Source organism: Ambystoma mexicanum, chromosome 2q, assembly GCF_040938575.1.
Source record: "Ambystoma mexicanum isolate Mex_15411 chromosome 2q, UKY_AmexF1_1, whole genome shotgun sequence".
NCBI lineage: Eukaryota > Metazoa > Chordata > Amphibia > Caudata > Ambystomatidae > Ambystoma > Ambystoma mexicanum.
The window spans coordinates 126,885,835-126,898,770 of record NC_090924.1 but is presented as its reverse complement, the minus strand read 5'-3'; the positions used below and the strand labels follow the sequence as shown (position 1 = coordinate 126,898,770).

Here is a 12,936-nt window from a genome sequence, read left to right as displayed (position 1 = left end):
TTCTGATCAATCTGCAGCTGGCAAGGTGGGGGAGAGCCTTTATTTTGCACCTGCTGGGATCTGCATTGGCAGAAGCTCTGAGGGCTGGGCCTTTCCTTTTGCCTGTAAAAACAAAAAGCAGCCCTCCTCCCTCCAGCCCTGAGAGCATGGGCGTGACACTGGAAAAAGCAGCATCTCCCCTTTGGTAAAGATGACCATTGCACAGCTGCTCACTCAGAGCTCGATCGTGCTCGATCAGGCGAGATATATTTAGGTCACCAGCAAAGTCTGTTCTCTTTTCTTGCGTAGGGTGAGCATTCACAGAGCCCAGCTTCGTTGACAAGAGTGCAAAAGGTGTATACTAAAAGCTTTCTGCTTTACTTGAGCGCCATGGCCGTTATTATATTTTGGCTGCTCCAAGCAATCTCTGTCCAGCCGATGCAAATTTCCAGCTCAAATTTTCCCAGCACTCAAAAAGTCCCTCCTCCCGCCAGCTCTGCTTTCAGGAAGTTCAGCAGAAGCAGTCCAACTTCTGTTCCCACTTCAGAGGAAAAGCTTTCTCGGGCCAGAGAAAGCCAGGGAATCACTGTACCGGCAAGTGCATTTCTTACAACTGGTAATCCCTCAGAACACAGAAATGAAGAAGCTGTATATGAAAATGTATTATTTCTTTGGTACACTAACCTATGTAACTAATATGGACCATTTCAGAGGACGGAGCGGACCCAACTGTGATCCCAGAGACCCAAATACCCAGCAGTAGGGAAAATAAATCCTCTCTGTGCTCTGCAACATTACATACACAAAATGCAAGCGCGTGCATTTTTTTATTGGCCCCATATACAGAATACATGTGAGGATGCTTGCCTTCCCAGTGTATTTCTCAAGCTCTTGAGAGCATATGCTATTTCCATGGGAACGCAAATAAGTTCATACTTTACATTTGTGTGTGACAAAAGGGGAAAAAAACTATTTTGTGTAAAATGCCAGCAGAGAGTGTTTCTGCCCGGTCTCGAACCACTACACTACAGAAACAGCTGCTTGCTCACCTTTGTAGGGACTGGGAGAACAGGTGCAAAGGGCAGTGCAAGTGGACCTGCTTAAAGACTAATCAAATGCCTTGCGCCTGAAGCTCACACAATCCAGCCTAAAACATACGTCCTATCAAGCATGCGCACATATACAAGTATGCCAGCTGAGGGCCTATGCAGCGTACAGAGGGAAGGACATATTTCCACTTTGAGATCGGACGGCCAAAACTCACAAGCAAATCAAGGAATGTTACTGAGAGCTAACAGAGAACACAAAGTGCTTGTCGCAAGGACATGGCACGCAAAGAGGTTCAGGAAGTGAATTGTTCATCGACTACTGCTTACCGAGAAAACCAGAGAGTCTGTCCAATGAAAATAACATTGAAAAAACAAAAAAAAGGAGCTCAAGTTAACCACCTTGATTGGGCTCGTCCGGGATTTGAACCCGGGACCTCTCGCACCCAAAGCGAGAATCATACCCCTAGACCAACGAGCCACGGTCCTTTGAGCATTTGACGGAATTGTCCTCAGCGTTTGCACCCCCCTTAGGATTCGAGGCCAAGAATGCCTATTCCTGAAGTTTGTTCCTGCCGCTGAAAGCCTTGTCGGTGTATGAGCCAAATGAATGCCCCAGTCGGCACGCTCTGACTGTCTTCACAGGTCTCCTCCTCATCCCGAAGGTTGGTGGCCCATTGACATCAGGGTGGAAGGTGCTTGCGATACACTGTTCCTTCCTTCCTTCCTTCCTTCCTTTATTCCTCTTATGCTGTTTATGTAATAAGAGGGGACGATACACAGAAGAGAGAAAGTGGCCCAACACACTAGACTAGCAGTCTTCTGATCAATCTGCAGCTGGCAAGGTGGGGGAGAGCCTTTATTTTGCACCTGCTGGGATCTGCATTGGCAGAAGCTCTGAGGGCTGGGCCTTTCCTTTTGCCTGTAAAAACAAAAAGCAGCCCTCCTCCCTCCAGCCCTGAGAGCATGGGCGTGACACTGGAAAAAGCAGCATCTCCCCTTTGGTAAAGATGACCATTGCACAGCTGCTCACTCAGAGCTCGATCGTGCTCGATCAGGCGAGATATATTTAGGTCACCAGCAAAGTCTGTTCTCTTTTCTTGCGTAGGGTGAGCATTCACAGAGCCCAGCTTCGTTGACAAGAGTGCAAAAGGTGTATACTAAAAGCTTTCTGCTTTACTTGAGCGCCATGCCCGTTATTATATTTTGGCTGCTCCAAGCAATCTCTGTCCAGCCGATGCAAATTTCCAGCTCAAATTTTCCCAGCACTCAAAAAGTCCCTCCTCCCGCCAGCTCTGCTTTCAGGAAGTTCAGCAGAAGCAGTCCAACTTCTGTTCCCACTTCAGAGGAAAAGCTTTCTCGGGCCAGAGAAAGCCAGGGAATCACTGTACCGGCAAGTGCATTTCTTACAACTGGTAATCCCTCAGAACACAGAAATGAAGAAGCTGTATATGAAAATGTATTATTTCTTTGGTACACTAACCTATGTAACTAATATGGACCATTTCAGAGGACGGAGCGGACCCAACTGTGATCCCAGAGACCCAAATACCCAGCAGTAGGGAAAATAAATCCTCTCTGTGCTCTGCAACATTACATACACAAAATGCAAGCGCGTGCATTTTTTTATTGGCCCCATATACAGAATACATGTGAGGATGCTTGCCTTCCCAGTGTATTTCTCAAGCTCTTGAGAGCATATGCTATTTCCATGGGAACGCAAATAAGTTCATACTTTACATTTGTGTGTGACAAAAGGGGAAAAAAACTATTTTGTGTAAAATGCCAGCAGAGAGTGTTTCTGCCCGGTCTCGAACCGGGGACCTTTCGCGTGTGCGTGATAACCACTACACTACAGAAACAGCTGCTTGCTCACCTTTGTAGGGACTGGGAGAACAGGTGCAAAGGGCAGTGCAAGTGGACCTGCTTAAAGACTAATCAAATGCCTTGCGCCTGAAGCTCACACAATCCAGCCTAAAACATACGTCCTATCAAGCATGCGCACATATACAAGTATGCCAGCTGAGGGCCTATGCAGCGTACAGAGGGAAGGACATATTTCCACTTTGAGATCGGACGGCCAAAACTCACAAGCAAATCAAGGAATGTTACTGAGAGCTAACAGAGAACACAAAGTGCTTGTCGCAAGGACATGGCACGCAAAGAGGTTCAGGAAGTGAATTGTTCATCGACTACTGCTTACCGAGAAAACCAGAGAGTCTGTCCAATGAAAATAACATTGAAAAAACAAAAAAAAGGAGCTCAAGTTAACCACCTTGATTGGGCTCGTCCGGGATTTGAACCCGGGACCTCTCGCACCCAAAGCGAGAATCATACCCCTAGACCAACGAGCCACGGTCCTTTGAGCATTTGACGGAATTGTCCTCAGCGTTTGCACCCCCCTTAGGATTCGAGGCCAAGAATGCCTATTCCTGAAGTTTGTTCCTGCCGCTGAAAGCCTTGTCGGTGTATGAGCCAAATGAATGCCCCAGTCGGCACGCTCTGACTGTCTTCACAGGTCTCCTCCTCATCCCGAAGGTTGGTGGCCCATTGACATCAGGGTGGAAGGTGCTTGCGATACACTGTTCCTTCCTTCCTTCCTTCCTTCCTTTATTCCTCTTATGCTGTTTATGTAATAAGAGGGGACGATACACAGAAGAGAGAAAGTGGCCCAACACACTAGACTAGCAGTCTTCTGATCAATCTGCAGCTGGCAAGGTGGGGGAGAGCCTTTATTTTGCACCTGCTGGGATCTGCATTGGCAGAAGCTCTGAGGGCTGGGCCTTTCCTTTTGCCTGTAAAAACAAAAAGCAGCCCTCCTCCCTCCAGCCCTGAGAGCATGGGCGTGACACTGGAAAAAGCAGCATCTCCCCTTTGGTAAAGATGACCATTGCACAGCTGCTCACTCAGAGCTCGATCGTGCTCGATCAGGCGAGATATATTTAGGTCACCAGCAAAGTCTGTTCTCTTTTCTTGCGTAGGATGAGCATTCACAGAGCCCAGCTTCGTTGACAAGAGTGCAAAAGGTGTATACTAAAAGCTTTCTGCTTTACTTGAGCGCCATGGCCGTTATTATATTTTGGCTGCTCCAAGCAATCTCTGTCCAGCCGATGCAAATTTCCAGCTCAAATTTTCCCAGCACTCAAAAAGTCCCTCCTCCCGCCAGCTCTGCTTTCAGGAAGTTCAGCAGAAGCAGTCCAACTTCTGTTCCCACTTCAGAGGAAAAGCTTTCTCGGGCCAGAGAAAGCCAGGGAATCACTGTACCGGCAAGTGCATTTCTTACAACTGGTAATCCCTCAGAACACAGAAATGAAGAAGCTGTATATGAAAATGTATTATTTCTTTGGTACACTAACCTATGTAACTAATATGGACCATTTCAGAGGACGGAGCGGACCCAACTGTGATCCCAGAGACCCAAATACCCAGCAGTAGGGAAAATAAATCCTCTCTGTGCTCTGCAACATTACATACACAAAATGCAAGCGCGTGCATTTTTTTATTGGCCCCATATACAGAATACATGTGAGGATGCTTGCCTTCCCAGTGTATTTCTCAAGCTCTTGAGAGCATATGCTATTTCCATGGGAACGCAAATAAGTTCATACTTTACATTTGTGTGTGACAAAAGGGGAAAAAAACTATTTTGTGTAAAATGCCAGCAGAGAGTGTTTCTGCCCGGTCTCGAACCGGGGACCTTTCGCGTGTGAGGCGAACGTGATAACCACTACACTACAGAAACAGCTGCTTGCTCACCTTTGTAGGGACTGGGAGAACAGGTGCAAAGGGCAGTGCAAGTGGACCTGCTTAAAGACTAATCAAATGCCTTGCGCCTGAAGCTCACACAATCCAGCCTAAAACATACGTCCTATCAAGCATGCGCACATATACAAGTATGCCAGCTGAGGGCCTATGCAGCGTACAGAGGGAAGGACATATTTCCACTTTGAGATCGGACGGCCAAAACTCACAAGCAAATCAAGGAATGTTACTGAGAGCTAACAGAGAACACAAAGTGCTTGTCGCAAGGACATGGCACGCAAAGAGGTTCAGGAAGTGAATTGTTCATCGACTACTGCTTACCGAGAAAACCAGAGAGTCTGTCCAATGAAAATAACATTGAAAAAACAAAAAAAAGGAGCTCAAGTTAACCACCTTGATTGGGCTCGTCCGGGATTTGAACCCGGGACCTCTCGCACCCAAAGCGAGAATCATACCCCTAGACCAACGAGCCACGGTCCTTTGAGCATTTGACGGAATTGTCCTCAGCGTTTGCACCCCCCTTAGGATTCGAGGCCAAGAATGCCTATTCCTGAAGTTTGTTCCTGCCGCTGAAAGCCTTGTCGGTGTATGAGCCAAATGAATGCCCCAGTCGGCACGCTCTGACTGTCTTCACAGGTCTCCTCCTCATCCCGAAGGTTGGTGGCCCATTGACATCAGGGTGGAAGGTGCTTGCGATACACTGTTCCTTCCTTCCTTCCTTCCTTCCTTTATTCCTCTTATGCTGTTTATGTAATAAGAGGGGACGATACACAGAAGAGAGAAAGTGGCCCAACACACTAGACTAGCAGTCTTCTGATCAATCTGCAGCTGGCAAGGTGGGGGAGAGCCTTTATTTTGCACCTGCTGGGATCTGCATTGGCAGAAGCTCTGAGGGCTGGGCCTTTCCTTTTGCCTGTAAAAACAAAAAGCAGCCCTCCTCCCTCCAGCCCTGAGAGCATGGGCGTGACACTGGAAAAAGCAGCATCTCCCCTTTGGTAAAGATGACCATTGCACAGCTGCTCACTCAGAGCTCGATCGTGCTCGATCAGGCGAGATATATTTAGGTCACCAGCAAAGTCTGTTCTCTTTTCTTGCGTAGGGTGAGCATTCACAGAGCCCAGCTTCGTTGACAAGAGTGCAAAAGGTGTATACTAAAAGCTTTCTGCTTTACTTGAGCGCCATGCCCGTTATTATATTTTGGCTGCTCCAAGCAATCTCTGTCCAGCCGATGCAAATTTCCAGCTCAAATTTTCCCAGCACTCAAAAAGTCCCTCCTCCCGCCAGCTCTGCTTTCAGGAAGTTCAGCAGAAGCAGTCCAACTTCTGTTCCCACTTCAGAGGAAAAGCTTTCTCGGGCCAGAGAAAGCCAGGGAATCACTGTACCGGCAAGTGCATTTCTTACAACTGGTAATCCCTCAGAACACAGAAATGAAGAAGCTGTATATGAAAATGTATTATTTCTTTGGTACACTAACCTATGTAACTAATATGGACCATTTCAGAGGACGGAGCGGACCCAACTGTGATCCCAGAGACCCAAATACCCAGCAGTAGGGAAAATAAATCCTCTCTGTGCTCTGCAACATTACATACACAAAATGCAAGCGCGTGCATTTTTTTATTGGCCCCATATACAGAATACATGTGAGGATGCTTGCCTTCCCAGTGTATTTCTCAAGCTCTTGAGAGCATATGCTATTTCCATGGGAACGCAAATAAGTTCATACTTTACATTTGTGTGTGACAAAAGGGGAAAAAAACTATTTTGTGTAAAATGCCAGCAGAGAGTGTTTCTGCCCGGTCTCGAACCGGGGACCTTTCGCGTGTGCGTGATAACCACTACACTACAGAAACAGCTGCTTGCTCACCTTTGTAGGGACTGGGAGAACAGGTGCAAAGGGCAGTGCAAGTGGACCTGCTTAAAGACTAATCAAATGCCTTGCGCCTGAAGCTCACACAATCCAGCCTAAAACATACGTCCTATCAAGCATGCGCACATATACAAGTATGCCAAGTGAGGGCCTATGCAGCGTACAGAGGGAAGGACATATTTCCACTTTGAGATCGGACGGCCAAAACTCACAAGCAAATCAAGGAATGTTACTGAGAGCTAACAGAGAACACAAAGTGCTTGTCGCAAGGACATGGCACGCAAAGAGGTTCAGGAAGTGAATTGTTCATCGACTACTGCTTACCGAGAAAACCAGAGAGTCTGTCCAATGAAAATAACATTGAAAAAACAAAAAAAAGGAGCTCAAGTTAACCACCTTGATTGGGCTCGTCCGGGATTTGAACCCGGGACCTCTCGCACCCAAAGCGAGAATCATACCCCTAGACCAACGAGCCACGGTCCTTTGAGCATTTGACGGAATTGTCCTCAGCGTTTGCACCCCCCTTAGGATTCGAGGCCAAGAATGCCTATTCCTGAAGTTTGTTCCTGCCGCTGAAAGCCTTGTCGGTGTATGAGCCAAATGAATGCCCCAGTCGGCACGCTCTGACTGTCTTCACAGGTCTCCTCCTCATCCCGAAGGTTGGTGGCCCATTGACATCAGGGTGGAAGGTGCTTGCGATACACTGTTCCTTCCTTCCTTCCTTCCTTCCTTTATTCCTCTTATGCTGTTTATGTAATAAGAGGGGACGATACACAGAAGAGAGAAAGTGGCCCAACACACTAGACTAGCAGTCTTCTGATCAATCTGCAGCTGGCAAGGTGGGGGAGAGCCTTTATTTTGCACCTGCTGGGATCTGCATTGGCAGAAGCTCTGAGGGCTGGGCCTTTCCTTTTGCCTGTAAAAACAAAAAGCAGCCCTCCTCCCTCCAGCCCTGAGAGCATGGGCGTGACACTGGAAAAAGCAGCATCTCCCCTTTGGTAAAGATGACCATTGCACAGCTGCTCACTCAGAGCTCGATCGTGCTCGATCAGGCGAGATATATTTAGGTCACCAGCAAAGTCTGTTCTCTTTTCTTGCGTAGGGTGAGCATTCACAGAGCCCAGCTTCGTTGACAAGAGTGCAAAAGGTGTATACTAAAAGCTTTCTGCTTTACTTGAGCGCCATGGCCGTTATTATATTTTGGCTGCTCCAAGCAATCTCTGTCCAGCCGATGCAAATTTCCAGCTCAAATTTTCCCAGCACTCAAAAAGTCCCTCCTCCCTCCAGCTCTGCTTTCAGGAAGTTCAGCAGAAGCAGTCCAACTTCTGTTCCCACTTCAGAGGAAAAGCTTTCTCGGGCCAGAGAAAGCCAGGGAATCACTGTACCGGCAAGTGCATTTCTTACAACTGGTAATCCCTCAGAACACAGAAATGAAGAAGCTGTATATGAAAATGTATTATTTCTTTGGTACACTAACCTATGTAACTAATATTGACCATTTCAGAGGACGGAGCGGACCCAACTGTGATCCCAGAGACCCAAATACCCAGCAGTAGGGAAAATAAATCCTCTCTGTGCTCTGCAACATTACATACACAAAATGCAAGCGCGTGCATTTTTTTATTGGCCCCATATACAGAATACATGTGAGGATGCTTGCCTTCCCAGTGTATTTCTCAAGCTCTTGAGAGCATATGCTATTTCCATGAGAACGCAAATAAGTTCATACTTTACATTTGTGTGTGACAAAAGGGGAAAAAAACTATTTTGTGTAAAATGCCAGCAGAGAGTGTTTCTGCCCGGTCTCGAACCGGGGACCTTTCGCTTGTGAGGCGACCGTGATAACCACTACACTACAGAAACAGCTGCTTGCTCACCTTTGTAGGGACTGGGAGAACAGGTGCAAAGGGCAGTGCAAGTGGACCTGCTTAAAGACTAATCAAATGCCTTGCGCCTGAAGCTCACACAATCCAGCCTAAAACATACGTCCTATCAAGCATGCGCACATATACAAGTATGCCAGCTGAGGGCCTATGCAGCGTACAGAGGGAAGGACATATTTCCACTTTGAGATCGGACGGCCAAAACTCACAAGCAAATCAAGGAATGTTACTGAGAGCTAACAGAGAACACAAAGTGCTTGTCGCAAGGACATGGCACGCAAAGAGGTTCAGGAAGTGAATTGTTCATCGACTACTGCTTACCGAGAAAACCAGAGAGTCTGTCCAATGAAAATAACATTGAAAAAACAAAAAAAAGGAGCTCAAGTTAACCACCTTGATTGGGCTCGTCCGGGATTTGAACCCGGGACCTCTCGCACCCAAAGCGAGAATCATACCCCTAGACCAACGAGCCACGGTCCTTTGAGCATTTGACGGAATTGTCCTCAGCGTTTGCACCCCCCTTAGGATTCGAGGCCAAGAATGCCTTTTCCTGAAGTTTGTTCCTGCCGCTGAAAGCCTTGTCGGTGTATGAGCCAAATGAATGCCCCAGTCGGCACGCTCTGACTGTCTTCACAGGTCTCCTCCTCATCCCGAAGGTTGGTGGCCCATTGACATCAGGGTGGAAGGTGCTTGCGATACACTGTTCCTTCCTTCCTTCCTTCCTTCCTTTATTCCTCTTATGCTGTTTATGTAATAAGAGGGGACGATACACAGAAGAGAGAAAGTGGCCCAACACACTAGACTAGCAGTCTTCTGATCAATCTGCAGCTGGCAAGGTGGGGGAGAGCCTTTATTTTGCACCTGCTGGGATCTGCATTGGCAGAAGCTCTGAGGGCTGGGCCTTTCCTTTTGCCTGTAAAAACAAAAAGCAGCCCTCCTCCCTCCAGCCCTGAGAGCATGGGCGTGACACTGGAAAAAGCAGCATCTCCCCTTTGGTAAAGATGACCATTGCACAGCTGCTCACTCAGAGCTCGATCGTGCTCGATCAGGCGAGATATATTTAGGTCACCAGCAAAGTCTGTTCTCTTTTCTTGCGTAGGGTGAGCATTCACAGAGCCCAGCTTCGTTGACAAGAGTGCAAAAGGTGTATACTAAAAGCTTTCTGCTTTACTTGAGCGCCATGCCCGTTATTATATTTTGGCTGCTCCAAGCAATCTCTGTCCAGCCGATGCAAATTTCCAGCTCAAATTTTCCCAGCACTCAAAAAGTCCCTCCTCCCGCCAGCTCTGCTTTCAGGAAGTTCAGCAGAAGCAGTCCAACTTCTGTTCCCACTTCAGAGGAAAAGCTTTCTCGGGCCAGAGAAAGCCAGGGAATCACTGTACCGGCAAGTGCATTTCTTACAACTGGTAATCCCTCAGAACACAGAAATGAAGAAGCTGTATATGAAAATGTATTATTTCTTTGGTACACTAACCTATGTAACTAATATGGACCATTTCAGAGGACGGAGCGGACCCAACTGTGATCCCAGAGACCCAAATACCCAGCAGTAGGGAAAATAAATCCTCTCTGTGCTCTGCAACATTACATACACAAAATGCAAGCGCGTGCATTTTTTTATTGGCCCCATATACAGAATACATGTGAGGATGCTTGCCTTCCCAGTGTATTTCTCAAGCTCTTGAGAGCATATGCTATTTCCATGGGAACGCAAATAAGTTCATACTTTACATTTGTGTGTGACAAAAGGGGAAAAAAACTATTTTGTGTAAAATGCCAGCAGAGAGTGTTTCTGCCCGGTCTCGAACCGGGGACCTTTCGCGTGTGCGTGATAACCACTACACTACAGAAACAGCTGCTTGCTCACCTTTGTAGGGACTGGGAGAACAGGTGCAAAGGGCAGTGCAAGTGGACCTGCTTAAAGACTAATCAAATGCCTTGCGCCTGAAGCTCACACAATCCAGCCTAAAACATACGTCCTATCAAGCATGCGCACATATACAAGTATGCCAGCTGAGGGCCTATGCAGCGTACAGAGGGAAGGACATATTTCCACTTTGAGATCGGACGGCCAAAACTCACAAGCAAATCAAGGAATGTTACTGAGAGCTAACAGAGAACACAAAGTGCTTGTCGCAAGGACATGGCACGCAAAGAGGTTCAGGAAGTGAATTGTTCATCGACTACTGCTTACCGAGAAAACCAGAGAGTCTGTCCAATGAAAATAACATTGAAAAAACAAAAAAAAGGAGCTCAAGTTAACCACCTTGATTGGGCTCGTCCGGGATTTGAACCCGGGACCTCTCGCACCCAAAGCGAGAATCATACCCCTAGACCAACGAGCCACGGTCCTTTGAGCATTTGACGGAATTGTCCTCAGCGTTTGCACCCCCCTTAGGATTCGAGGCCAAGAATGCCTATTCCTGAAGTTTGTTCCTGCCGCTGAAAGCCTTGTCGGTGTATGAGCCAAATGAATGCCCCAGTCGGCACGCTCTGACTGTCTTCACAGGTCTCCTCCTCATCCCGAAGGTTGGTGGCCCATTGACATCAGGGTGGAAGGTGCTTGCGATACACTGTTCCTTCCTTCCTTCCTTCCTTCCTTCCTTTATTCCTCTTATGCTGTTTATGTAATAAGAGGGGACGATACACAGAAGAGAGAAAGTGGCCCAACACACTAGACTAGCAGTCTTCTGATCAATCTGCAGCTGGCAAGGTGGGGGAGAGCCTTTATTTTGCACCTGCTGGGATCTGCATTGGCAGAAGCTCTGAGGGCTGGGCCTTTCCTTTTGCCTGTAAAAACAAAAAGCAGCCCTCCTCCCTCCAGCCCTGAGAGCATGGGCGTGACACTGGAAAAAGCAGCATCTCCCCTTTGGTAAAGATGACCATTGCACAGCTGCTCACTCAGAGCTCGATCGTGCTCGATCAGGCGAGATATATTTAGGTCACCAGCAAAGTCTGTTCTCTTTTCTTGCGTAGGGTGAGCATTCACAGAGCCCAGCTTCGTTGACAAGAGTGCAAAAGGTGTATACTAAAAGCTTTCTGCTTTACTTGAGCGCCATGGCCGTTATTATATTTTGGCTGCTCCAAGCAATCTCTGTCCAGCCGATGCAAATTTCCAGCTCAAATTTTCCCAGCACTCAAAAAGTCCCTCCTCCCGCCAGCTCTGCTTTCAGGAAGTTCAGCAGAAGCAGTCCAACTTCTGTTCCCACTTCAGAGGAAAAGCTTTCTCGGGCCAGAGAAAGCCAGGGAATCACTGTACCGGCAAGTGCATTTCTTACAACTGGTAATCCCTCAGAACACAGAAATGAAGAAGCTGTATATGAAAATGTATTATTTCTTTGGTACACTAACCTATGTAACTAATATGGACCATTTCAGAGGACGGAGCGGACCCAACTGTGATCCCAGAGACCCAAATACCCAGCAGTAGGGAAAATAAATCCTCTCTGTGCTCTGCAACATTACATACACAAAATGCAAGCGCGTGCATTTTTTTATTGGCCCCATATACAGAATACATGTGAGGATGCTTGCCTTCCCAGTGTATTTCTCAAGCTCTTGAGAGCATATGCTATTTCCATGGGAACGCAAATAAGTTCATACTTTACATTTGTGTGTGACAAAAGGGGAAAAAAACTATTTTGTGTAAAATGCCAGCAGAGAGTGTTTCTGCCCGGTCTCGAACCGGGGACCTTTCGCGTGTGCGTGATAACCACTACACTACAGAAACAGCTGCTTGCTCACCTTTGTAGGGACTGGGAGAACAGGTGCAAAGGGCAGTGCAAGTGGACCTGCTTAAAGACTAATCAAATGCCTTGCGCCTGAAGCTCACACAATCCAGCCTAAAACATACGTCCTATCAAGCATGCGCACATATACAAGTATGCCAGCTGAGGGCCTATGCAGCGTACAGAGGGAAGGACATATTTCCACTTTGAGATCGGACGGCCAAAACTCACAAGCAAATCAAGGAATGTTACTGAGAGCTAACAGAGAACACAAAGTGCTTGTCGCAAGGACATGGCACGCAAAGAGGTTCAGGAAGTGAATTGTTCATCGACTACTGCTTACCGAGAAAACCAGAGAGTCTGTCCAATGAAAATAACATTGAAAAAACAAAAAAAAGGAGCTCAAGTTAACCACCTTGATTGGGCTCGTCCGGGATTTGAACCCGGGACCTCTCGCACCCAAAGCGAGAATCATACCCCTAGACCAACGAGCCACGGTCCTTTGAGCATTTGACGGAATTGTCCTCAGCGTTTGCACCCCCCTTAGGATTCGAGGCCAAGAATGCCTATTCCTGAAGTTTGTTCCTGCCGCTGAAAGCCTTGTCGGTGTATGAGCCAAATGAATGCCCCAGTCGGCACGCTCTGACTGTCTTCACAGGTCTCCTCCT

The 12,936-nt window shown here is 47.4% G+C and overlaps 9 non-coding genes across 9 annotated transcripts; all 9 read right to left on the bottom strand.

The window, feature by feature from the left end:
* Positions 1-1,434: 1,434 nt before the first annotated feature.
* TRNAP-UGG (transfer RNA proline (anticodon UGG)) lies at positions 1,435-1,506 on the bottom strand. The gene has a single exon. It is a non-coding gene; the product is annotated as a tRNA-Pro (tRNA).
* Positions 1,507-3,307: 1,801 nt separating this feature from the next.
* TRNAP-UGG (transfer RNA proline (anticodon UGG)) lies at positions 3,308-3,379 on the bottom strand. Its single transcript has one exon. It is a non-coding gene; the product is annotated as a tRNA-Pro (tRNA).
* A 1,315-nt stretch (positions 3,380-4,694) lies between these two features.
* TRNAV-CAC (transfer RNA valine (anticodon CAC)) lies at positions 4,695-4,767 on the bottom strand. Its single transcript has one exon. It is a non-coding gene; the product is annotated as a tRNA-Val (tRNA).
* A 420-nt stretch (positions 4,768-5,187) lies between these two features.
* TRNAP-UGG (transfer RNA proline (anticodon UGG)) lies at positions 5,188-5,259 on the bottom strand. Its single transcript has one exon. It is a non-coding gene; the product is annotated as a tRNA-Pro (tRNA).
* Positions 5,260-7,060: 1,801 nt separating this feature from the next.
* TRNAP-UGG (transfer RNA proline (anticodon UGG)) lies at positions 7,061-7,132 on the bottom strand. Its single transcript has one exon. It is a non-coding gene; the product is annotated as a tRNA-Pro (tRNA).
* Positions 7,133-8,447: 1,315 nt separating this feature from the next.
* Positions 8,448-8,520, bottom strand: TRNAV-CAC (transfer RNA valine (anticodon CAC)). Its single transcript has one exon. It is a non-coding gene; the product is annotated as a tRNA-Val (tRNA).
* A 420-nt stretch (positions 8,521-8,940) lies between these two features.
* TRNAP-UGG (transfer RNA proline (anticodon UGG)) lies at positions 8,941-9,012 on the bottom strand. The gene has a single exon. It is a non-coding gene; the product is annotated as a tRNA-Pro (tRNA).
* Positions 9,013-10,813: 1,801 nt separating this feature from the next.
* TRNAP-UGG (transfer RNA proline (anticodon UGG)) lies at positions 10,814-10,885 on the bottom strand. The gene has a single exon. It is a non-coding gene; the product is annotated as a tRNA-Pro (tRNA).
* A 1,805-nt stretch (positions 10,886-12,690) lies between these two features.
* TRNAP-UGG (transfer RNA proline (anticodon UGG)) lies at positions 12,691-12,762 on the bottom strand. The gene has a single exon. It is a non-coding gene; the product is annotated as a tRNA-Pro (tRNA).
* Between the last annotated feature and the right edge of the window lie 174 nt (positions 12,763-12,936).